We start from the raw sequence: 25,441 nt of genomic DNA, 5'->3' as shown, positions 1-25,441 counted from the left end.
CTCTCTTAAAGGAACTTGAACTTAAGCTAAAGAAATGGCGTACCTTGCAACTTTCCTTCATGGGCAGAATAGCTGTGGTTAAGATGTATGTTTTACCCAAGGTGTTGTTTTTATTTCAAATGGTTAATTTTGCATCTAGAAAAATTTTTATTGTAAAGATGGAACAGATGGTTAGATCTTTCATTTGGTTAGACAGAAAACCGAAAATTAAGTGGAAAATTCTAACCGACACTAAGGAAAATGGAGGGTTAGGTCTGCCAGACTTGGAAAATTATCATTTGGCATGTGGTGTGGTCTAGCTATGTGACTGGATAGGTCTTGAAAATAAAAGAATACTAACATTAGAAGGGTTCGATTTCCAAAACGGTTGGCATTTTAATTTATGTTACGCAGAGAAAACACAGAAATATTTTATTAATCATCTGATTCGTAAAGGAATAAACAATGTCTGGTTGAAATTTAAAAAGAAAATATACAATAGAGTCCCAAGATGGATATCACCTAGTGAAGCTTCAATTCAGCCACAGTTAAGGGATTACTCAAATATAGTTAGATATCAAGACCTTTTAGATGAAAAGGATAGAATCAACGCGAAAGAGGAACTGGAAGCGAAAGGTATAAAATTAGATTGGTGGACTAAGACCTTGATTTTGGCCAAATTCAATAGGGATAAATTGATTGGATTCACTAAACCCAATTTTGATTTTGATAAAATCTTAGTAAACAAGGTGGAGAAAACAATTAAAAAAACTTATAACTATATGTTGCAGTTGAAATTAGAGGATGAAGTTGTCAAGGAAGTAATGTTGAAATGGTCTAAAAATTTGTCGAAAAATATAGATTTAGAAACATGGTCAACTTTTTGGAAAACGAACTATAAAATTATTAAGCCAATTAATTTCAGAGAATTTTTTTTTAAATTATTTCATAGGTGGCACATTACTCCCGTTCAAATAAATAAGATTAGCTCAAATACCTCCCCAAAATGTTGGAAATGTGGGACTATGACAGGTTCCTTTTTCCACCTTTGGTGGACGTGCAAACTGGCAAAGAAATTTTGGGTTAAAATTTACGAGATGGTGAAAACGATGTTAAACATAAACTGGCAGTTCAAACCCGAAGTTATGTTACTTTCTATGGTGAGGAAGGAAGTCCCTCAGGAGGATGAATACTTGATAATATATGTTCTGACGGCGGCAAGAATTGTATATGCCAGCCATTGGAGACAAAAAGAGTGTCCAGAACTAGGGGAGGTGGTAGATAAAATCCTACAGGCGGCAGAGATGGACATTCTGTCTAAGATGTTAAAAGGAACACCTAAAGCTGAAGCAATGAAAAAATGGGAAAAGTTTTATAACTGGTTACAAAAGAAGAAAAGAAGTAAGACAGTCACATATCTAGGTGAAAGTAATATGAAAATGATTATAATTATGGATAAAAGGTTATTAAGATTTAATATATGATAATGGTATGACAATAGTATGATGCTGCATTCAGCCCTTTTTGGAAGAATAAGGATAGGTTATATATTTTTAAGGCTTATTTTGAATATGTGTTTGTCGGTGTGTAAACCTATCTATATGCGAATTGTTATGGATACTGTTTATGGAAAATATTTTTGAAGTTGAAACAAATCTTGACTCCTTATCAAAAACAAATAAACAAAAAAAAAAACAGATCCCTTTGGAGTTCCTCACAATCCTCTCTGGTTCTCACCACCCTGAACAATTTAGTGTCATCCGCAAACTTGGCCACTTCACTGCTCACTCTCAACTCTAAATCATTTATGAACAAGTTAAAGAGCAGGGGACCCAGTACCGAGCCCTGCGGCACCCCACTGCTTACCGTCCTCCTCTGCGAAGACTGCCCATTTATACTCACTCTCTGCTTCCTATTACTCAGCCAGTTTTTGATCCACAAGAGGACCTGTCCTTTTACTCCATGACTCTCAAGTTTTCTAAGGAGCCTTTGATGAGGAACTTTATCAAAAGCTTTCTGGAAGCCAAGGTAAACAACATCTATCGGGTCTCCTTTGTCCACATGTTTGTTCACCTCCTCAAAGAAATGTAACAGGTTAGTGAGGCAAGATCTTCCCTTACAGAACCCATGCTGAGTCTTCCTCAATAACCCGTGTTCATCAATGTGCCTACTCATTCTGTCCTTGATAATGCTTTCTACCAACTTTCCCGGTATTGAAGTCAGACTGACTGGCCTGTAATTTCCCGGATTTCCTGTGGAACCCTTTTTAAAGATGGGGGTGACATTTGCTACCTTCCAGTCCTCAGGAACGGAGGCAGATTTCAATGAAAGATTACAGATTTTTGTTAGAAGAAGATCCACAAGTTCAACTTTGAGTTCTTTCAGAACTCTCGGATGTATGCCATCCGGACCCTGTGACTTATTAGTTTTTAATTCATCTATCAGTTATAGGACCTCCTCTTTTGTCACCTCAATCTGACTCAGGTCTTTCAATACCCCTTCCAAAATTAGTGGTTCTGGGGTGGGCAAAAAGTTCTCATCTTCCACAGTGAAGATGGAGACAAAAAATTCATTCAGCTTCTCAGCCATTTCCCTATGCTCCTTCAGTAATCCTTTTACCCCATGGTCATCCAAGGGCCCCACTGCCTCCCTGGCTGGTTTCCTACTTCTAACATATTTGAAGACATATATTTGAAGACCATTCCAGCAGCTGCAAGGGAAGATGTAGGAAATCAGACACGGTTCTCCCAGATAAGCGTCCACGTGTCACGGGCTGGGGCCGGGTCAGGCAAAGTCCAGGGGCAGTCCAAGGTCTGTAGCCGGTGAGCAAAGAGGGTCCAAGGCACCAAAACCCCTTCCAAAATTAGTGGTTCTGGGGTGGGCAAAAAGTTCTCATCTTCCACAGTGAAGACGGAGGCAAAAAATTCATTCAGCTTCTCAGCCATTTCCCTATCCTCCTTCAGTAATCCTTTTACCCCATGGTCATCCAAGGGCCCCACTGCCTCCCTGGCTGGTTTCCTGCTTCTAATACATTTGAAGAAATTTTTATTGTTGGTCTTTATGTTTTTTGCAAAATGCTCCTCATAGTCCCTTTTTGCCTGCCTGATCACAGTCTTGCATTTGATTTGCCACTGCCTGACTACCAGCTATAAGAAGTTCTGCTCACTGTAGCCCATTCCATTGACTGGTGAAGTATGCACGCATACAAAAGCTTACATTCTGAATAAAACTTGGTTGGTCTTAAAGGTGCTACTGGACTCCTACTTGGTTGTAATGTTTTTAGTTAAAGTTTCAAACTGTGCAAGTAGAGTTCTGTTGACAATATCAAACAATATAGTTGATAATACCAGGCAAAACCATACACCGTTTTACTGGCCGTTTCCACAGCCGCCTTGAGGGTTGTCCACGTTAAAAGGAGGCGAAGGACTAATTTTTCTATGCCCCCTTGCGCCTGTTCCATGCAAGCTTGTGGCCCATGCACCCCAGGCCTGATTAAGGAACACACAGTCGGCGTCTCAGGGAGGAGGAAAGAAACTGATGTTTATTACAATAAACACAGAGAATGGTGCTAATGCAACAAATCCCAGAATACCAGGCAGTTCTCTGCCCAATACAGAAGACAACGACAACTGCAGATTTATACCTTGCCCTTCTCTCTGAATCAGAGACTCAGAGTGGCTTACAATCTCCTTTATCTTCTTTCCTCACAACAGCCACCCTGTGAGGTAGGTGGGGCTGAGAGAGCTCTCACAGAAAGCTTCCTTTTCAAGGACGATTCCTGCGAGAACTATGGCTGACCCAAGACCATTCCAGCAGCTGCAAGGGGAAGATGTAGGAAATCAGACACGGTTCTCCCAGATAAGCGTCCACGCACCTAACCACTGCACCAAACTGGCTCCACTACACCAAACAGGAAGAACAAGGGGTTTTATACCCAATATGACATAGGCACAGGTATTAGCATGGTTGACACAGTTGGCCCATAGGTACAGGTATTCATTTAACCATGCATCTTTCCATTGGGTATCCTAAATTGGGATGATCTTACATTCATTAGCAGATGTTTACATTTATCAAATGAACACCTAGCTCTTCTTCTGGTAATTATCAGAACAAGAAAGATTAGCTGAATAAACAGGAGAACAGCTTGACATAGGGAAGTGTGAGACCTCTCAACCCAGATGCGCTGAGGCCAGAAACCTAAGCTTCTACACTGGGAATGGACTGACCTTGGTGCCAAATGGCCATCATACATTCCCTTTCCTTGAATGTAACAAGGGGGTGCCTGTTGCTTCAAGGCCTCGCCTCCCTCTGCACCCAGCCATGATCAGGGCTCAGAGATCTCGGGAAGCTAATTCCCTGGATCGATTGATGCTAAACAGAGTTCCTTAGCAGTACTGGCTAGATAGAGAAGGGATCAGAAACTTGAGTTATATATACATTTTCTTTCTATGTCACTCTAATTTTGTTAATACTGAGCTTTTCCCCCCTGAACTACAATACATAACAGGGGTGGAATTCTAGAAGGAGCTCCTTTGCATATTAGGCCACACACCCCTGATGCAGCCAATCCTCCTAGATCTTACAGTAGGTCCCGTACTAAGAGCCCTGTAAGCTCTTGGAGGATTGGCTGCATCAGGGGTGTGTGGCCTAACATGCACAGGAGTTCCTGCTATATAAAAAAGCCTTGGCTTCTACCCTGTGTGAACTTTCTGATGTCTAGTTAGAGCACTACTCCAAGAGAAGCACTTTCCACACACCAAGCATTTGTATGGCTTCTCCCCCGTGTGAATCTTTTGATGTGACTTTAGACTGCACTTCAATGAGAAGCACTTGCCACACTCCAAGCATTTATACAGCTTATCCCTTGTATGAATCTTCCGATGTGCAGTTAAGCTGTTATTGCGATAGAAGCATTTTCCACACTCCAAGCATTTATAAGGCTTCTCCCCTGTGTGAACCTGTTGATGTTCAGTTAGGCAGTGCTTCTGAAAAAAGCACTTTCCACACTCCAGGCATTTATATAGCTTCTCCCCTGTGTGAACCTTTTGATGTCTAGTTAGAGCACTACCCCAAGAGAAGCACTTTCCACACACCAAGCATTTGTATGGCTTCTCCCCTGTGTGAATCTTTTGATGTGACTTTAGACTGCAGTTCAATGAGAAGCACTTGCCACACTCCCAAGCATTTATATGACTTCTCCCCTGTGTGAACCTTTTGATGTTCAGTTAGGCGGTGCTTCTGAAAAAAGCACTTTCCACACTCCAAGCATTTATATACCTTCTCCCCTGTGTGAACCTTTTGATGTCTCCTTAAGTGGCCACTCTGAGAGAAGCACTTTCCACACTCCAAACATTTATATGGCTTTCCCCCTGTATGCCTCTTTCGATATGCACTTAGGGTTCCATTCCGTGAGAAGCACGTTCCACACTCCGAGCATTTATATGGCTTCTCTCCTCTGTGAATCTTTTGATGTGCATTTAAGGCATCTTTACCAGAAAAGCACTTTCCACACTCCATTCATTTATATGGCTTCTCTCCTGTATGAACCTTTTGATGTCTATTTAGGTTGTTTCTTGCAGAGAAACACTTTCCACACTCCAAGCATTCATATGGCTTCTCCCCTGTGAGAGCCTTTTTATGTCCAGTTAGGTCACCATTCCAGCCAAAGCATTTCCCACACTCCAAAAATTTATATGGCTTTTCCCCTGTATGAATCTTTTGATGTGCATTTAGGTGTCCATTCTGAGAAAAGCATTTCCCACACTCTAAGCATTTATATGGCTTCTCCCCTGTGTGACTCTTTTGATGTTTATTTAGGCTGCCATTTATAGAGAAGCACTTTCCACATTCCAAGCATTTATATGGCTTCTCCCCTGAATGATTCCTTTGGTGCACAGTTAGGCTCCAATTCCGAGTGAAGCACATTCCACACTCCCTACATTTATATGGCTTCTCACCTGTGTGAACCTTTTGATGGCTAGTTAGGTGGGCATTCTGAGAGAAGCACTTTCCACACTCCAAGCATTCATACTGCTTCTCACCTGTATGAATATTTTCATGATAAGTTAATGCACTACTCGATTGGAAGCTTTTCCCACATTCCAAACATTTATACTCTTTCCAGCATTTTGCAACATTCTCATATATTTTAACACCAAATTTGCATCTGAATCCTTCCGGATTTAGGGCACCATTAGGCCTTCTCCTTCTCCTCCCTGGTTCATCTTGGGCTGAGACCTCATGTTTATCTCTGCCCTGAAAAGCAACCAATTCCTTCCTTTGCTTCTCTCTTGCTTCCCTTTTCCTTCTGAATTGTCCCGTTGATACCACTTAAACCCCAGACTTTGCTTCTGCCCGCAGGTTGTTGTCTTTTTGCACAAGACTCCTTCTTGAGTCCTTCTCACTCATCATTTCCCTCATTTCTCCCACTGCAAAAGAGAAACAGAAATCCAATAAGAAGGAAAAGGTACAAATACCAGTTATCAAACTTAGCGCCGACTAGTACTTTTTATAATGAGACCCTGGGGCCTGGAAAAACCTTCAGCAATATTAGCCATGCTCTTGAGTATCTCACAAACAGAGAAATGGTGACTAAAAGGGGGGGGGGGTTCCTTGTTTTGCAGACACTTGCTCTTCAGATTGCATTAAGGTTAATATTTTAACCAGTGTTGATTTGGGGAACAAGTAAACCAGAATTTTAAACGAAATGCTTTCATAAAATCTTTAATTTTACTGAATTTTTTTTTATAATATGGAAGGAATAAAACACTTGAATCCAGAGATGTGACCTGAGGGCCAGATCAAGCACCTAGAGGGCTCCTATCAGGTCCACAAGCAACTCACTGTCATCTGCTTCCTTTTCTCTATCTTGCTTTCTTCTGCACCATAGCTTGTTTGGCCAGAACTCCTCAATCACACAGGAGCTACAGAGCAAAGCCTCTATTGTCTTCATTGGCTGACCAGCACATGAAGCAACTTTTCTACAGAAGGTGATAGTGCCCAGCCATTTCCTGTTCTCCCCTGGGTCTTAGGCTCAGAGCATAGACCATGAGATTTCTGTAATGAACGTCAATGAATCAAAGGTAGGTTTGCAACTTACACACACCTGAACAACACCTGAACAGCATACTCAGGATTGCTACAGCACAGACATTGCCTCAAGATTTTGATGCAATAATTCAGAGCAGGAGTTAGAAGAGCAAGTTCAGCTGCTAAATAAACAAAGTATTGCAAGAGTTCTGATCTTTTAAGCATGCTTTAAGTTTTTAAAGAAATCTTTAATTGTGTTTGTGTCCTTTATAAAGTTTTACATATCCACTATCTGGCATTACATTTTATGACACACATGGCCTGGCCCGACAGGTCTCATTTATGTCAGATCCGGCCCTCATAACAAATGAGTTTGACACCCCTGGATTAGAGTGTCTGACCAGAATCGAAGAGACATGGCTTAATATACCCAGAACTCTTCTACAGTTGCTTCCTGGCTTACTTGGGGCCAGTCCCACCCCATCACCAAACCTAACTCTGAGGTCCCTTGTGAGATGCAAACAGAGAAGGGAAGAAAACGTAAGCTGCTTTGTGTTCCCATAAACTGCACAGGCAGAGAGGGCAGAAAATATCCCTTCCTTTTACAAGAAAGGGGGGGGGGGGCGGTGAGGTAAAGAATGTCCGTTTGCTATCGCAGGCAGTTAGGTTTAGTGTCTAGCTAGGATCTAGGGTGGGAGTGTCGAACTCATGTGTTATGAGGGCCGGATCTGACATAAATGAGACCTTGCTGAGCTGGGCCATGTGTGTCATAAAATGTAATGCCAGGTAGCAGAGATCATAGACTTAATAAAGGACACGGTCAAACACAAAGTTTTTAAAAAAACTTAAAATGAAACATGCTTAAAACATTATCACTTGTTGGCCTTAAAGGTGCTTTCTTTGTATTTCTCCCGTGCAATCCAGGCTCTCTCCGTTGAACAGCAGAGCGACTGAGCCAAGCCTCTCTTCCTTCTATTGGCTGAGGATCCTCCCCCTTCAGGTCCAATGGAGAAGGAAGGAAAGCACCACAGATTCCTTTGAAGCAAGTTATCCCTCCCCCCTTCCTCCCCAAGGAAGGAGCTTTGCTTTGTAGCTCCTGTATGATTGAGCAAGTCTTGCAAAGCAAGCTCTGACACAAAGAAAGCAAGAGAGAGGAAGAAGGGAGCAGACAACAGCCAGTTGTTCAGAGGCCTGATAAGAGCCCTTCAGGGACCTGATTTGCTCCCTGGGTCGCAAGTTTACACCCCCTATCTAGGAGTTCCAAGTTCAGACTATGACTTCTGCACTAAAAATCGTTAGCTGACTCTGAGCCAGGCACACGTTCTCACCTTAACCTACCTCACAAGATTGTTGTGAAGATAAAATAGAGAAAAGAATAGTACAAGTCACTTTTGGTCCTCACGGTGAAGAATTATATTTGTTACACATCTAATTTTGGCTTTAATTTGCCCGGAAAGGGTGATCTCTGAGGCTGTTGCTTCGCCCGTATGGCAGCAGATCTTTTCTCAGGAGGCAAAGCTAGCCTAAATATCGGCTTGGGACACTCCCTGGTGGAGCCTAAACAGGGAAGGAACCACAGCAAGGTCTCCTGCTTTAGAGTCACCCTCAACATGAGCCATTTTCTCCTGGGGATCAGCTGTAATTCAGAGTGCTCCAGACACCACCTGGAGGATGGCAACCCAAGGCAGCATTGCTCATTCCGTTTTGAAACTGACAATAAATATCGCAAGCAAGGAATGCACATAATTCAATACTTGATTTTCAAGGCACAGGTCTTTAACTCTGCCACTGAGCTAGGGATTCTCCTCTGGTCTAGAAAAATCAACTATACTTTTCCTTGTCTCCTCCCATCAGTCTCACTCAGTCAAAGGACACCGTGTCAAATTAGGAAGGCCGAAGGAGAAAAGTTGAGCTGCAAAGATTTTGTCCCTCTCTCCTGATCACAGCCCTCCCCATCAACAGGTTTCCCTTCACAGCATGAAAGTTCTTTATGCTTTCTTTCTCAGGGGCTTTGAGCTTCCCAAGTGTGGGAGCTCCGTTCTTTCCTTCTGACAAACGAAAGTGCACCCTGAAATCAAATAGGGTCAAAGGAAGACATCACCTTCTCTCACCTTCTTTTAAATGCCTTCCCTCCATTGGAAATGAAGGCTAGAGGCATCTTCTTTTGGGGCTCATAGAATAGGAGCCTCTGGTCCTATTTTTTTTTAAATTTGGAGGGTGTTTTGAGGAGAGGTTCTGGATGCTAGGTTGAAAATTTGGTGCCTCTGTCTCAAAAAAACAGCCCTCTTCCAGAGCCCCAGATACCTAGAGATCAATTCTCCATTATATACTATGGGAATCTTTCTCCATAGGGTATAATCGAATGCCCAGCAGACATTTCCCCCGCTTTTTGATGACCCTGAAGGGGGGGAGGGCCTGCCCTCAGCTGGGAATTGGCAACCCTACGACATTAGCTCACGGAGCGTGCAAAAAATAAGACAGTCAGCGCAGCGGACTAAGAGCTTCCCAGTAAGAACAATGAACCCTGCTGGCGTCCGTTTAAGTTTTAATAACACAATACGTCCACGCTGCTTGAAGGGAACACAATCTAGTGAATGGGGAAAGAAGCCTCCCCCGCCCGATCTTGCCCGGGGAAGCCTCTCTCTCCTGCTCTTCCTCTTCCAGTCCCAGGCAAACGTCTCTTCTCTCCCCTCCCTTATTTCTGCTCAAGACCTGTTTGGGGAAAGCCTCAACTCACCTTTCCTGCAGCCGTGCAAAAGCCCCATTCTTGCCCCAACCGGGGGAAAGGAGGAAGCGGAGAGGCGCTCCAGGATCCCATCTTCCCCAAATTTGTTTCTCCAGCACGAGGAAACCCACCCGCTTCAATAGCTGAGAAAGTCAAGGGTGACATCTCTCCTGCTCGCAACGGCTCTTGGGAGATGTAGTCCCTTGCAACACCACCACCAAAGTGGAACAACGAAAGTACATAGAAAGGGGTTTCCATTCCTCGCTCTGGGTAGCAGGGTTGCCAACTTTCAGGCGGAACCTGGAGATGCTCCTCTCTTACAAGTAATCTCCAAGGGGAAGATATTATTGCAATCCAGTTTCATGTACTATGTATTGTCCAATATATTTAAAATGGACAAAAATGTGTCAGATGCAAGAAAGGAGGGGGGGGTGGGAATAGCTTCTGTTCCCAAACAAAAGAAGATAATAGTTAACAAATAGTCAGAACAGTTTAGCAGTTTGGCAGTCTGCCTTGCTATTTTCTCTCCGTTTTTAAGTTTTTTCTTCAGAGTTGCTAATTAGCAGATTGTCCGTGAGCAGCAGAAAGAAAATAGCTGCTTATCTGAGTCTATTTCATAGACTGAATACGTTACAGATCGGCATATACATCTTTATTGTGGAAAATACGGCATGTCAAATAAACAAAGGCTCACATTATTATATTATGACCTTGCCAAATAACAGGTAGTGAAAAATTTATATATCAAAAGAACATTAAAAAAGAGAAAATGAGAGACCAAAGAAGGGAGAGCGCCAGCATTCACAGTTTTCTATTAGTTCTATGCTGCTATCAGAAAGATAGAAGAAAAGTAGACACTGCCTATCAGCTATAAGTAGTTCTGCTCACTGTAGCCCATTCCATTGTCTGATGAAGTAGGACTGCCTACGAAAGCTTACATTCTGGTTGGTCTTAAAGGTGCTACTGGACACCTACTTGGTTGCAATGTTTTTAGTTAAAGTTTCAAACTGTGCAGTAGAGTTCTGTTGACAATATCAAGCAGTATAGCTGATGATACCAGGCAAAACTATGCACCGGTTTACTGGTCCTTCTCCACAGCCGCCTTGAGGTTTGTCCATGTTAAAAGGAGGCGAAGGACTAATTTTTCTATGTCCCCTTGCGCCTGTTCCATGCAAGCTTATGGCCCATGCATCCCAGGCCCGATTAAGGAACACACAGTCAATGTCTCAGGGAGGAGGAAAGAAAACTGATGTTTATTATAACTGTAGGGGTGCAGGAACAAGCATCCGACATCACGCTGGCAAACCACGTGACTTGCCTGTGCTGCCTGCACCCTGCAGGGCCCCAACCGAAACTGCTTCGTGTGCATTGTACTTTGCCCTGGCACTGCACTGTTGTAAAAGGGTATCAATCATTACCTGAGCCAACGCCTGGCTTACAAGGATATAAAATAAAGCAAGCGCTCCTGGCTCGGGAGAGCAGCTTTTTACCCCACGGTCGCCTCGTCTGGTTTCTTGACTCCCACAGCTTCCTGGCTCCCACAGCTGGTGACCCCGACGTGATCAGCTCCCGGCTCCTGCTCACCCGACCCTTCGGTCTTCACGGTGCACCAATTTCAGGTGAGTATGGGGGAAACGTTGTCTAAGGAACAGGTAGTGCATGCAGATGAACTAAGGAAATTATGTCAGTCACAGCAGCCAGACAGATGCCCGTCAGGGAAAGAGATCCTTGAGCTCCTGCGGGAGATAGACTGCCAGTGTCCATGGTATCCACAATGTGGTTCCATGAAGCCCAGTGACTGGGGGAAAATCGGAGCGGAATTAAAACAGGAACCCCGCGCTCCTATGTCTCTGCTCATAACCTGGCAGCGGATTCATCATGCTATTTGCCAGTTCACTCCGGCTGATAACATCCTCTGTAAGCCCCCTGAGACGTCGGGTGAACCCCCTCCTCATCTCTACCCGGCCCTGGCCCTTTGGTCAGAGGCCTCAGCTCCCGCGGGAGCTCCCCAGACGGTTGTGTCTCCCAGTGAGCCTCTGGGCTCAGCCCTCCCGGTGCCCCAGTCCTCTCCCGCCATGCTTCTCAGTCCCTTAGAACGCTCTTTGGCTCGAGCCCGAGAGGCAGGGGAACTGGACTTGTCAGAGGATTGGGGGGGGGGGAATCTCCAGGGCTGTTCCCCAGAACACGGGGACCAGATCCTAGTCACCCTGACCGAGGTTAGGTGACCTGGACAGGGCTACCTTATTCTGTCCTGAGAGAATTGAATAAATCTATTAAGGACTATGGGTTAAAATCCACCTTTGTGCAAGGGACCTTGGAGGGCATCGCCCAAGGATATGCCATGTTGCCCTATGATTGGAAAACCCTCTTGAAATAAACTCAGCCAAATTCAGCTTGAGTCAAAGAAACTGGAAAGAGTTACAATTTTGAGCCCCACCCAGGCAGAAAGCTCATTATGTCCCTCTTTTCCACCTTTCTTTGTAAAAACTTATCAGGATTAGATAAGAGAGTACTGGCCAAATCCATTGTGTCTGTTAAAACCTTCCCCTTCTTTCCCATCTAGGGGGGGAGGGTGGAAATAGTGTGGAAATATTTTTGTGCTACTTTGAATTCTCATCTCCTGGTTTTGGGTCTAAAGGATATAATTTCAAAAGTCTTTCATTACCAAACCTTTTTCTAATATTGCAGTCTCTCACAGACAGCCTCTTCCCAGCCAGAGAAATACCTGGATGGAAGATGTGCATACGACTTTGTTTTTGTAAGGTCGCCTCGTCTGGTTTCTTGACTCCCACAGCTTCCTGGCTCCCACATATAACAAACACAGAGAACAGGGCTCATGCAACAAAGCACAGAATACCAGGCATAAGATCATAAGAGAAGCCATGTTGGGTCAGGCCAATGGCCCATCCAGTCCAACACTCTGTGTCGCACAGTGGCCAAAAAAAAGGAGGTTCACGAGTGGGGCTAGAAGCACTTCCGCTTTGTCTCCCCCCCAACCACCAAGAATACAGAGCATCACTGCCCCAGACAGTTCCAATAATACGCTGTGGCTAATAGCCACTGATGGATCTCTGCTCCATATTTTTATCCAAACTCCTCTTGAAGCTGGCTATGCTTGTAGCCACCACCACGTCCTGAGGCAGTGAATTCCACATGTTAATGACCCTTTGGGTGAAGAAGTACTTTCTTTTATCCGTTCTAACCCAACTGCTCAGCAATTTCATCGAATGCCCACGAGTTCTTGTATTGTGAGAAAGGGAGAAAGTACTTCTTTCTCTACTTGCTCCATCCCATGCATAATGTTGTAAACCTCTATCATGTCACCCCGCAGTCGACGTTTCTCCAAGCTAAAGAGTCCCAAACGTTTTAACCTTTCTTCATAGGGAAAGTGTTCCAAACCTGTAATCATTCTCGTTGCCCTTTTCTGCACTTTTTCCAATGTTATAATATCCTTTTTGAGGTGCGATGACCAGAATTGTACACAGTATTCCAAATGAGACCGTACCATCGATTTATACAACAGAATTATGGTACTGGCTGATTTGTTTTCAGTTCCCTTCCTAATAATTCCCAGCATGGCGTTGGCCTTTATTACAATTGCACATTGTCTTGACATTTTCAGTGAGTTATCCACAACGACCCCAAGATTTCTCTCTTGGTCAGTCTCTGACAGTTCACACCCCATCAACTTGTATTTGTAACTGGGATTTTTGGCCCCAATGTGCATTACTTTGCACTTGGCCACACTGAACCTCATCTGCTACGCTGACGTTCACTTACCCAGCCTCAACAGATCCCTTTGGAGTGCCTCACAATCCTCTCTGGTTCTCACCACCCTAACAATTTAGTGTCATCTGCAAAGTTAGCCACATCACTGTTTACTCTCAACTCCAAATCATTAAGGAACAAGTTAAAGAGCATGGGACCCAGTAAGCCCTGCGGCACCCCATTGCTTACCGTCTTCCACTGCGAAGATTGCCAATTTATACTCACTCTCTGTTTCCTATTAATTAGCCAGTTTTTGATCCACAAGAGGACTTGTCCTTTTACTCCATGACTCTCGAGCTTACTAAGGAACCTTTGATGAGCTTTCAAAAGCTTTCTGGAAGTCACAGTAAACAACATCTATTGGTTCCCCTTTGTCCACATGTTTGTTCTTCCCCTCAAAGAAATGTAACAGGTTAGTGAAGCAAGATCTTCTCTTACAGAATCCATGCTGAGTCTTCCTCAATAACTTGTTCATCAATGTGCCTACTCATTCTGTCCTTGATAATGCTTTCTACCAACTTTCCCGGTATTGAAGTCAGACTGACTGGCCTGTAATTTCCCGGATCTCCTCTGGAACCCTTTTTAAAGATGGGGGTGACATTTGCTACCTTTCAGTCCTCAGGAACGGAGGCAGATGTCAATGAAAGATTACATATTTTTGTCAGAAGATCCACAAGTTCAACTTTGAGTTCTTTCAGAACTCTTGGATGTATGCCATCCGGACCTGGTGACTTAGTTTTTAATTCGTCTATCAGTTGTAGGACCTCCTCTCTTGTCACCTCAATCTGACTCAGGTCTTTCAACACCCCTTCCAAAGTTAGCGGTTCTGGAGTGGGTAAACACTTCTCATCTTCCACAGTGAAGACGGAGGCAAAAAATGCATTTAGCTTCTCAGCTATTTCCCTATCTCCCTTCAGTAATCCTTTTACCCCTTGGTCATCCAAGGGCCCCACTGCCTCCCTGGCTGGTTTCCTGCTTCTAATATATTTGAAGAAATTTTTATTGTTGGTCTTTATGTTTTCTGCAATATGCTCATGGTCCCTTTTTGCCTGCCTGATCACAGTCTTGCATTTGATTTGCCACAGCCTGTGTTCCCTTTCATTAATCTCACTTGGACTAGCTTTTCACCACTTAAAAGAATCCTTCTTACCTTTTACAGCTTCCGTAACTTTGTTTGTTAACCATGCAAGCCTTTTCTTATACCTTTTTGTGCCTTTCCTAACTTGTGGTATATATTTTAGCTGAGCTTCTAGGATTGTAGTTTTAAATAGCCTCCAAGCTTCCCCAAGGGTTTTGACTGCATTTACCTTTCCTTTCAGTTTCCTCCTCATCTCAGAGAATTTACCCCTTTTAAAGTTAAAAGTGGTAGTGCTGGTCTTTTGGGGCAACTCCCTATTTAAACAAATGGTGAAATCAATAACGTCATGGTCACTGCTTCCAAGCGGTGCAATCACTTTTACATCTCTCACCAGGTCTTGGGCATTACTTAGGAACAAATCCAGGATCGCCCCACCCCTGGTAGGTTCTTTTACCATCTGCTCCATAGCACAGTCATTGAGAGCATCTAGAAACTCAATCTCTTTCTCTTGACCAGAAATACTGACCCAATCAATCTGCAGGTAGTTAAAATCACCTATTACGACACAGTCTTTACGTTTAGCCACTATCTTTAATCCTTTCATCATATTATAATCATCATCTATATTTTGATTTGGTGGGCGATAACAAACTCCCGTAGTTAAACTTCCTTTTGGGCCCTCTATTTCGACCCAAAGCATTTCTAGAAGAGAATCTAATTCTCTGACCTCAGTCTTACTGGACTGTATACCCTCTCTGACATACAGAGCCACCTCACCTCCAACCCTTCCCTCTCTATCCTTTCGATATAACTTATATCCAGGAATCACCGTGTCCCACTGATTCTCCTCATTCCACCGAGTTTCTGAAATTCCCACAATGTCTATGTTTTCCCCCAACACTAAACATTTCATCTCCTGTCGGCTTTCCCCCAAGATTTAGTTTAAAAACTGCTCTGCCCAATACAAAAGAAGACTGCAGATTTATACCCTGCCCTTCTCTCTGAATCAGAATCTCAGAGCAGTTTACAATCTCCTTTATCTTCTTCCCCCACAACAGACACCCCATGAGGTGGGAGAGGCTGAGAGAGCTCTCACAGAAGCTGCCCTTTCAAGGACAACTCCTAGGAGAGCTATGGCTGACCCAAAGCCATTCCAGCAGCTGCAAGTGGAGGAGTGGGGAATCAAACCCGGTTCTTCCAGATAAGACACACACTTAACCACTACATCAAACTGACTTCACTACACCAAACAGGAAGAACAAGGGGTTTTATACCCAATATGACATAGGCACAGGTATTAACATAAAGATGACACAGTTGGCCCCTAGGTAAAGGTATTCATTTAACCAGGCATCCTTCCATTGGGAATCCTAAATTGGGATGATTTTACATTCATTAGCAGATGTTTACATTACAAACAGATCTTCTTCTGACCGTTATCAGAACAAGAAAGATTTGTTGAAGAATAAACAGGAGAACAGCTTGACACAGGGCGGTGTGAGACCTCCCAATCCAGATGGGCTGGGGCCAGAAACCTAAGCATCTACACTGGGAATGGGCTGACCTTGGTGCCAAACGGCCATCATACATTCCCTTTCCTTGAATGTAACAAGGGGGTGCCTGTTGCTTCAAGGCCTCGCCTCCCTCTGCACCCAGCCATGATCAGGGCTCAGAGATCTCAGGAAGCTGATTCCCTGGAGTAATTGCTGCTAAACAGAACTCCTCAGCAGTGCTGGCTAGACAGAGAAAGCAGAGGTCAAAAAGGGATCAGAAACTTAAGTTACATATACATTTTCTTTCTATGTCTCTCTATTTTTGTTAATGCTGAGCTATTTTTCCTGAAGTACAATACATAATGGCAGGGGTACCTTACCAAAAAGAGCCTTAGAGGATTGGCTACATCAGGGGGTGTGGCCTAATATGCAAAGAAGTTCCTGCTAGAATTCCACCCCCGCATAATGGTATACAGTAAAGTACACCAGAAGCTGGGATGTTCCAGAAACAGGTTGCTGGAGCACTCGTTACCAGAAAGAAACAGGCATGGGCTATAAATTAGCCCCACCTTGATGTAGAAAGGCTGAAAGGAACATATAAATTATGGTTCCACATTCAGACACCAGGAGGGTGGGGCTGCATGAATAATTTGATGCTTATTAAGGCCCTTGTTCACAGAGAAGAAACTCCCAAATTCCAAATATGTGTATGGCTTCTACCAGGCCTTTTTTGTAGCAGGAACTCCTTTGCATATTAGGCCACACACCCCTGATACAGCCAATCCTCCAAGAGCTTACAGTAGGCCTGGTACTAAGAGCCCTGTAAGCTCTTGGAGGATTGGCTACAACACAGGTGTGTGGTCTAATATGCAAAGGAGTTCCTGCTGTTAAAAAAGCCCTGGTTTCTACCCTGTGTGAACTTTTTGATGTCTAGTTAGACTACTACTCCAAGAGAAACACTTTCCACACACCAAGCACTTGTATGGCTTCTCCCCTGTGTGAACTTTTTGATGTCTAGTTAGAGCACCACTCCAAGAGAAGCACTTTCCACACACCAAGCATTTGTATGGCTTCTCTCCTGTGTGAATCTTTTGATGTGACTTTAGACTGCACTTCAGAGAGAAGCACTTGCCACACTCAAAGCATTTATACAGCTTATCTCTTGTATGAATCTTCCGATGTGCAGTTAGGCTGCTGTTGCAGTAGAAGCACTTTCCACACTCCAAGCATTTATATGGCTTCTCCCCTGTGTGAACCTTTTGATGTTCAGTTAGGCGGTGATTCTGAAAAAAGCACTTTCCACACTCCAAGCATTTATATGGCTTCTCCCCAGTGTGAATCTTGTGATGTACATTTAGGTTTCCACTCTCGAAGAAGCACTTTCCACACTCCAAACATTTGTATGGCTTCTCTCCTGTATGCCTCTTTTGATGTGCACTTAGGTTTCCACTTTTAGAGAAGCGCTTTCCACACTCCATGCATTTAAATGGCTTCTCTCCTCTGTGAATCTTTTGATGTCCACTTAGGGTATCTCTACCAGAAAAGCACTTTCCACACTCCAAGCATTTATAGGGCTTCTCTCCTGTATGAACTTTTTGATGTCTATTTAGGTGGTTGCTTGCAGAGAAACACTTTCCACACTCCAAGCATTTATATGGCTTCTGTCCCGTGTGTCTCTTTTGATGTGCAATTAAGTTTCCACTGTGACAGAAGGACTTTCCACACTCCAAGCATTTATACAATTTTACCCCTGTATGAATCTTTTGATGTTCCCTTAGGCTGCCTTTGTAAGAGAAGCACTTTCCACACTCCAAGCATTTATGTGGCTTCTCCCCTGTGTGAACCTTTTGATGTACAGTTAGGAGTCCATTCTGATAAAAGCATTTTCCACACTCTAAGCATTTATATGGCTTTTCCCCTGTATGAATCTTTTGATGTGCAGTTAGCCGTCCATTCTGAAAAAAGCATTTTCCACACTCTAAGCATTTATATGGCTTCTCCCCTGTGTGAATCTTTTGATGCGCAGTTAGGCTGCTTTTTGCAGAGAAGCATTTTCCGCACTCCAGGCATTTATATGGCTTCTCCCCTGTATGCTTCCTTTGATGCACAGTTAGGCTCCAATTCCGAGAGAAGCACATTCCACACTCCATACATTTATATGGCTTCTCCCTTGTGTGAACCATTTTATGTTTCATAAGATCACCATACCAAGTGAAGCATCTTCCGCATTCAATGCACTTATATGGCTTCTCCCCTGTATGAATCATTTCATGCCTATTTAGTTTGTGCTTGTGAGAAAAGCACTTTGCACATTCCAAGCATTTATACAGCTTCCTTTCAGTATGAACTTTTTGATGTTTAGTTAGGTCAGCATTCTGAGAGAAGAGCTTTCCACACTCCAAGCATGAATATGTCTTCTCCCCTGGGTGAATCTTTTGTTTTGCAGTTAGGTGGCTATTCCTTGAGAAGTGCTTTCCACACTCTCCCGCATGAAACGTCTGTTGCATAGTTAGTGCACTACTACTACGGGAGCTCTCTCCACTTTCCAAGCATTTATACCTTTTCCAGCATTTTGCAACATTCTCATATGTTTTAACACTCGATTTGCAGCTGAATTCTTTTTGACTGAAGTCACCATTAGGCCTTCTCCGTCTCCTCTCTGGTTCAGGTTTCCGTCGGCCCTGAGAAGAAAACAATTCCTTCCTTTGCTTCTCTTTTGCTTCTCTTCTCCTTCTGAACTGTCCCGTCGATACCACTTGATCTCCAGACTTTGCTTCCACGGGCAGATGGTTGTCTTTTCCCACAAGTTTCCTTCCTGACTCCTTCTCACTCACCACTTCCTTCACTTCTCCAACTGCAAAAGAGAGACAGAAATCCAATAAGAATGAAAAGGTATATGTGCCAGTTAACAAATTGTGCAGTGAGTAGTACTTTTTATAATGAGAACCTGGGGCCTGAAAAACCCTTCAACAAGATTAACCACACACCCAGTTGTCATAGAAAAAGAGAAAGGGTGACTAAAGGAACAGGAAGGGGATTGCTTCCTTGTGTTGCAGACACTTGCATTAAGGTTAGTATGTTATCCGGTGTTGATTTAGGGAGCACATTAAACAGAACAACCTTGAAAAGGACCCAGGCTTCGAGAAAAATCTGGGGGACACTGCAGCCTCATAACACATCAAAATACTGGAAGCAGTGCCTGTAACATAAGAAACACAGTGACTACTGCAAAGTCACCACATAGTATAGTCAGCCTTCAAGCCTTGGGGGTTGCCAGGAAGAATCGAACAGCGGATATAGTGGGAAAGGAGGCACCCCCCCTTCCTCCAGAAGCTGTGCCAAACACGAAAGGAATTGGAGCTCACTGAACCACACACACCCCAGACTCCCCACCATGTGCTTTTGCATTCTAAGCTCACATTGAAGGACAAGGCATAATGTTAAATAACATTGTTTAAAATCTACATGCGCCCCCTTGCCCAGTTAGTACAGAGGTATGGGTTGGGTTGCCATCAAAATGCTGATGACACCCAGCTCAATCTGTTGATGCAGGGGTCCCTAAACACAGGGCCGTGGACTGGTACCGTGCCATGGAGTGAGGCAGAGCAGCCCCAGACTAATGAGGTGGCACGGCCTCACTCCAAGGCTGCCTGCAGGGTCCTGGGCCAGCAGAAGCCGTGGCACCGCTGTGACCATAGCCTACCCTTCATTTATAGACCTCCACCAATCAGCTGATCAGTGGGAGTCCTTAAATGGGAGGGGGAGTCAGAAACAGTCCCAGTCTCCCCCCCCCATTTAAAGACCCCCATGGGGGGCACGGATGTGGCATAAGAACATAAGAGAAGCCATGTTGGATCAGGCCAATGGCCCATCCAGTCCAACACTCACAGTGGCCAGATATATATATATATATATATATATATCAGCTTGACTTCGCGAACGAAGATTTAAGAAAGGTGCAGTAGTCCACGTCTGCTGCAGGCTCGCTGGTGGCTGACAAGACCACTGCGGGACAGGCAGGTCCGGCCACAGTGGCTGCAGGGAAAAGTCTGATTTGGGGTTGGTGCTGTAGCAGTGCGATTCTTCCTCAATCTCCTTTTGTCCTCAAGACCAGCTATGCGTGCGTTCTCAAAGGAAGAGACAGCCTGGTGGATGGTGTGCCTCCATGCTTTGCAATCTGAGGCTAGGTCAGACCACTGGTGATGGTTGATGCAACAGGTACCAAGGGATTTCTTCAAGGAGTCCTTGTACCTCTTCTTTCGTGCCCCTCTATTTCTATTTCCGTAACTTACAGCTACAAATCATTTATGAACAAGTTAAAGAGCATGGGACCTAGTACCGAGCCCTGCGGCACCCCACTGCTTACCGTCCTCCACTGCGAAGACTGCCCATTTATACTCACTCTCAGCTTCCTATTAATTAGCCAGTTTTTCATCCACAATAGGACCTGTCCTTTTACTCCATGACTCTTGAGCTTACTAAGGAGCCTTCGATGAGGAACTTTATCAAAAGCTTTCTGGAAGTCAAGGTAAACAACATCTATTGGGTCTCCTTTGTCCACGTTCGTTCACCCCCTCAAAGAAATGTAACAGTTTAGTGAGGCAAGATCTTCCCTTACAGAACCCATGCTGAGTCTTTCTCAATTACTTGGGTTCATCAATGTGCCTACTCATTCTGTCCTTGATAATGGTTTCTAACAACTTTCCCGGTATTGAAGTCAGACTGACTGGCCTGTAATTTCCCGGATCTCCTCTGGAACCCTTTTTAAAGATGGGGGTGACATTTGCTACCTTCCAGTCCTCAGGAACGGAGGCAGATATCAATCTTTATTTTAACATGAGCGAATTGCAGGCATGGGGGGGGGGCAGCCTGGGGTGGCAAAAACCCCAGCGCCCTCCCCCCCACACACAAGTCCATGGAAAAACTGTTTTCCACAAAACCGGTCCCTGGTGCCAAAAAGGTTGGGGGCCACTGTGTTGATGGATGGCCACCCAGACTCTGCCCTGGAAAAGCTTGGCCATGCACTCGAGACCGTGACAGGGTGGTTGCAAGAGAGCCGACTGAAACTAAATCCATCTAAGATGGAGGTCCTGTGTCCGTCCAGGGTGGAATAGGTACAGGAATAAGGCTCCCAAACACTGGCAGGGCACTTCTGTCCCTCGTGCTGAGGGTCCGGAGCATTGGGGTAATCCTGGATGCCTCATTGTCTCTGGAGGCCCTGGTCACCCCAGTAGCCAGGTCTGCCTTTTACAATCTATGGCAGACAAAACAACTGGCTCCCTACCTATCCGTCCAGGATCTGACCACAGTTATCCATGCAACGGTCACTTCCAGACTAGATTCCTGTAATTCTCTCATGCTAACTCAGCTTAGACGGAACACTGGTCATAAACTCTGCTACTGCACACGGGACTCTCCTCTGGTCTAGACAAATCAATTATTCCATTTCTCCTCTCCTCCCATCAGGCTTGTTGACTGAAAGGACACCGTCAAATTAGAAAGGCCAAAGAAGAAAAGATGAGCTGTAGGGATTTCCTAGCAGGAACCTAATGGGATATCCTCCTCATCAACAGGTTTCTCTTGACAGCATGAAAGTGTTTTATGCTTTCTTTCTCAGGGGAATTCAAATTCTCAAGTTTGGGAATTTTGTTTTCACTGTGGCAAATGAAAATGTGCCCTGAAATCAAAAAAGGGTCAAAGCAAGACGCTACCTTCTCTTCCGTGATCATTACAGAAGGGAAAAGAACCTTACCCAGAGAGGCCACGGTCTCATAATTTCCCTCCGTAACATCCCAGTAGAGTTTTCTCTGGCCTGCATCTAGGAGGGCCCATTCCTCCGCCGTGAAGGAAATGGCTACCTCCTTAAAGGACACGGGGGATCTCTGAAAAAGGAAAATATGAGCCAGTGGATCATCTATTCCTGACTGTTCATGAAAGAAAGTAGAATCCCATTTATCAGTCAAATGATTAAAGAATACTACAGGTCAAACTGATGATAAGGAAAATTGCATTAATTTCTAATAATAATAATAAATTTTATCTATACCCCACCCTCCCCGCCGAGGCAGGCTCAGGGCGGCTTACAGGACATGGCAAAAGCCATGTTAAAACAATAAAACAAGATAATACAATTCAATACAATTAACAATTAAATATTTAAATAATCTAAAAACAATCTAAAAATATAATCTTATAGTGCTACTATCTCAGTTATATTAATGATGGTGTGATGTTTATTCCAAGTTCCATCTTAGAAGGCTAGCCGGGAGAGGGCGGTTTTGCATGCCCTACGGAATTGGCTAATATCCTGTAGGGCCCGCACCTCTTTCGGCAGCTGGTTCCACCATTGGGGTGCCTTTATAGAGAAGGCCTGTTCTCTAGTTGTTTTTAATTTGGCCTCCTTTGGCCCAGGTACTTCCAGAAGGTTTTGTGAGTTGGATTGTAGTGCTCTCTGGGGAACATATGGAGAGAGGCGGTCCCTAAGGTAGGCGGGTCCTCAGCCATATAGGGCTTTAAAGGTAATAACCAGCACCTTGTAACGAACTCGGTATTTAACATCTACATGCGGTATACAATTGGCAGCCAATGCAGCTCCCGCAGCCTAGGCTGCACATGTTGCCGCATTCTGCACTAGCTGCAGTTTCCGAGTTCGGCACAGGGGCAGCCCCATGTAGAGGGCATTACAGTAGTCTAGCCTCGAGGTGACCGTTGCATGGATCACTGTTGCCAGGTCATTGCGTTCCAGGAAGGGAGCCAACTGCCTCGCCCGCCTAAGATGAAAGAAGGCGGATTTGGCAGTGGCTGCTATCTGGGCCTCCATTGTCAAGGAAGACTCCAGTAGCACTCCCAAGCTCCTGACCCTGCGCACTGGTACCAGTGACGCACCGACAAAAGCTGGAAGGGAGATCCCTCCCTCCGGACCACCGCGGCCTAGGGAAAGGACCTCTGTCTTCGCTGGATTCAATTTCAGCCCACTCGACCTAATCCAATCTGCCACAGCATGCAACACCCGGTCCAAATTTGTAGGGACATCGGCAGCCCGACCGCCCATCAATAGATAGAGCTGGGTGTCATCCGCATACTGGTGACAACCCAGCCCATATCTCCGGGCGATCTGGGCAAGGGGGCGCATGTAGATGTTAAATAACATCGGGGAGAGAACTGACCCCTGAGGCACCCCACAATTAAGTAGGTGTCTCCCGGACAGCTCTCCCCCAATCGCCACCCTTTGTCCCCGGCCCTCCAGGAAAGAGGAAAGCCACTGAAAGGCTAACCCCTGAATCCCTGCGTCGGCGAAGCGGCGGGTCAGCAGCCGGTGGTCGACCATATCGAATGCAGCCGAAAGGTCTAACAACAGCAATACCGCCGCACCGCCTTGGTTTAAACCTCGGTTTAAATTTCTGTTTAAACCTCTGATATATATAATATACTGAAACTCTCCAGGAAATATAAACTCAGACTCTTATGAAGAACTGGGATTTTCTGGGTCGACACCTATTCAATGTGAGGGGGAAAATAAACAGTTTAGCTAACATGATACTATAATACCTTGCAAGTTAAACCCCAGAAATACACAGAAACTGTGCTTTCAGAGAAGGTTTCTGCTTTAAACATTTTTGTCTGCAGAGCATTCTGTGTGGCTAAAGCTTGCATCCAGCTTTTTAGACAGAAACTGGCCTAATTAAAATCTATGTATCTTTTGTTGTATTTTTAACCTAAAAAAGCAAAGGCCTGTTCACCCAAGGCCATGTGATCCTTGGGGCTTGATGGGTGATAAATGCAGGGCGTCACCCTCTGAAGCAACTAGTTCTGCAACTTTCTTGTGAATGAACTTCTTCAGCAGTCTGGTGAAGTGTATGGACCCCTCCTCAGATTATGTTTCTAAATGAGTGTAAATGCTATTTTGAGACACCTACAGCAATTTAAGAGTATATGAAAATATAAGGTTTCAATTGGTGACAAAGTCACATCAACTATGACAATGACTGCGATTTGCTGCCTACATTCATAAATGAAGGAAATGCAAGCTGTCCATTAGAGCTTAGTTAAAAATAAAGATGTAGTTTGTTTCTCAGAGTTCAGAGGCCCTCTGAAATCTACCTCAGGTGAAGAACCTTTGATGTAGAAAGAAGCAGCAGATATTTGAAATACTTCCCATTTTAGGAGGAAAATATGATCAAATCCATCTTTGGGGGTAAGAAGTGTTGATGCGCCAGTGTTTATTGAGGGTGGTCTTTAGTGAGGTAGCCCGTGAGGTGGGTGGGCCTGAGAGAGCTCTCACAGCAGCTGCCATTTCAAGAACAGCTCTGTGAGAGCTATGGCTGACCCACGGTCATTCCAGCAGCTGCAAGTGGAGGAGTGGGGAATCAAACCAGGTTCTCCCAAATAAGTGTCCGCTCACTTAACTACTACATCAAACTAGCTCTCCAGCCCATGGAGAACACAAAAAACAAAACTGCAAGTACAATAACCTATGGGAGCCAGTAAGAACAGATAATGAACCATCCTGGATCAGACGGGGTCTGTCTAGCTGACAAGAATTAAAAGGTCAGGATAGCTTTAAAAAACACATTCATGTGGGTGAGAACACAAATACACCAACCGCATCCCCTCTGCAGAGATATGACCCCAAAGCCTCTAACCCAATCCTCCCTCTTCCTCCAGTTCTTCCTCATCCACCCCCCTTCACACGTTTTCTCTCCCTCCCCTCTTTTTGCCCAAGAGCTGATGATGGAATCCTCAACTCACCTTTCCTGCAGACGTGCAAAAGCCAAATTCTTCCTCCAGTGGGGGGAAATGAGAAATGTAGTCCCCTGTTAACAGCAACACCCAAAAGAAAGTTTTTAACTATTTGGAATGTGGAACAGAAGATTTCTTTGCTCATTTGTCACTTGGGGGGGGGCAGCCTTCTGTACATATGAATAATAAATCTTCTTACTTGTTTTATCAAACCCCCTGCTTCAGTGACTTCTGTCCTCTTCATGCTCAATAGAAAACTTACCTCACAGCAGCAAACCAAAACCTTTCCACTCACTACCCTAAGAACATCTTATAACAGGGGAGAAGCCTTATATGGTGAGGACAAAAAGGAAACAGTGTGGAAGTGCGTTCATAAATTCAAGAGGGTCAAAGGAAGGTGCCACCCACTTCCATCTTTGGGGTCATAGTATAATGGAAGAAAGCCTTACAGAGAGAGGCCAGGGTCTCATAATTTTCCTCCATCACATCCCAGAAGAGTTTTCTTTCGCTTCGATCCAGTAGAGCCCATTCCTCCTCCGTGAAGGACACGGCTACCTCCTCAAAGGACACTGGGGATCTCTGAAATGGTAAAATATGGTCCAGTTGATCATCTATTTCTGTGCCTGA

At 44.5% G+C, this 25,441-nt stretch overlaps 1 pseudogene; it reads right to left on the bottom strand.

Moving 5' to 3' along the window:
* Window positions 1–4,101: 4,101 nt before the first annotated feature.
* LOC132571865 (zinc finger protein 665-like) lies at window positions 4,102–25,058 on the bottom strand (annotated as a pseudogene).
* Window positions 25,059–25,441: the final 383 nt, after the last annotated feature.

This window comes from Heteronotia binoei, chromosome 5 (assembly GCF_032191835.1).
Source record: "Heteronotia binoei isolate CCM8104 ecotype False Entrance Well chromosome 5, APGP_CSIRO_Hbin_v1, whole genome shotgun sequence".
NCBI lineage: Eukaryota > Metazoa > Chordata > Lepidosauria > Squamata > Gekkonidae > Heteronotia > Heteronotia binoei.
This window is presented reverse-complemented; position numbering and strand designations above follow the sequence as displayed.